The sequence below is a fragment of the Triticum aestivum genome, unplaced genomic scaffold (assembly GCF_018294505.1).
Source record: "Triticum aestivum cultivar Chinese Spring unplaced genomic scaffold, IWGSC CS RefSeq v2.1 scaffold45743, whole genome shotgun sequence".
Classification (NCBI taxonomy): domain Eukaryota; kingdom Viridiplantae; phylum Streptophyta; class Magnoliopsida; order Poales; family Poaceae; genus Triticum; species Triticum aestivum.
Window position 1 is genome coordinate 3,965 of NW_025235855.1, and position 1,824 is coordinate 5,788.

Below are 1,824 nucleotides of genomic sequence, written 5' to 3' on the forward strand. Positions count from 1 at the left end.
GTCTGGCTGTTTCGGACTCTATCCCAACAAGCCACGTTTCAAATAACGTACTGACCGAATTCGGAGGAGTAATGTTAAAGGCAATATGCACCGTGTGCCACAAAACCATTGCCAAAGGGCAGTCAAAGAAGAGGTGCTTGATGGTTTCGTCCCGATCACAAAAACTACACCTAGTAGATTCTGTCCAGTTGCGCTTAACCAATTTATCCTTTGTTAGAATGACTTGTTTATGTACAAACCACATAAACACTTTAATTTTCAAAGGAACTTTGACTTTCGAAACCTCTTTGGAACTAGAGATAACAGTAGAATTAATGACATCGATATACATCGACTTGACTGTGAACTCTCCAGACCTAGTAAGCTTCCAACACAACTTATCGGGCTGATGAGATAGCTGAATCTCCATCAGTCTACTCATCAAATGAAGCCATGCTTCCCACCGGTCGCCCACAAGCGCCCTCCTAAACTAAATATTAAGGGGAATGGACTGCAAAATCGTGGCAACAAGAGCATCACGCCCTTGAACAATACGATACAGGGATAGATACTAAAGCGCCAACGGCGTTTCACCAAGCCAAGTATCCTCCCAGAAGCGAGTGGTGTTACCATTACCGACTATAAACTTAGTTCTATTAAAGAAGGCAGCTTTGACTCTCATAATCCCCTTCCAAAACGGCGAGTCTGTCGGTCTTACTGTCGCCTGGGACAATGTCTTGGACTGCAGATACTTACTGCATAGAATCTGCGCGCACGTGGCCTCAGTTTCAACTGAAAGTTTATACAGCCACTTACTGAGTAGACATCTGTTTTTGACTTCAAGATTCTCAATACCAAGTCCCCCCTGGTCCTTTGGTCGACAGATGATATCCCATTTGGCTAGTTGGTATTTTCTTTTTGTTTCATCACTCTGCCAGAAGAACTGGGATCGATAAAAGTCCAGCATTTTCCTAATACCAACTGTGACTTCGAAAAAAGATAAGAGAAACATAGGCATACTCGTGAGCACCGAATTAATAAAGATCAGTCGGCCTCCATAAGACATGAGTTTGCCATTCCATAAAACATAATTTTCACAGGCATGTATTACTACAAACGATCAACAACAGTGTTCCCTTCCATGCTAGTTTTTGAGCAGCACGGCCAGCCTCTGCCTGGAGGACAGAAGGCCCATGCCCAAAGATGTTAAGCCAACTCCAACACAGTGACTCAAACAGTTCTTGTCCGCCGGCCCCTACGTGCGTTCAACATGGCAGACCCATTTCATCATTTTTAAATTTAAAATATTTCAAATTATCACCAAAAGTCACAGCCGTGTATTAACTTAAACTGAAAAAAAAAACATAATAAGAACCCAAGATCCAGTCCTGGCAGTCGCCATCATTGTTGCTGTCGTCCACGGCGAGGTCGACGAAGGGCGGAGGCTGCGACGGGAATAGCCACGGGACAAGTGGTGACGGCGCATGCGGTGCTGCAGCAGGTGGCACCTGCTCCAGCTCGGGATGCTGCTGCAGCAGCGGCTGCTGCTACGATGACCACGTCTCCTCGCCCACCCACATGGCTAGGGCCAACACCAACTCCGACGTGCACTGTGGTCGTCCACAGCCATGATTGCCATGCCGCCGCCTCAAATGGCATGGCCAGCTGCTCCTCCTGCACCTCCCACTCCTCTGGCTCAGGGACGGCGACATCTCCTTTGGCCAATAAGGCCAGCTGCTCCGCCAGGCCCACCCATCCGACGAGCTTGGAGTCCTCTAGGGCTTTCTTACATGCCTCGTCCTCCTCATCGATCTCCTGGGCCAGTGGCTACGGTTGCGGGGGCAG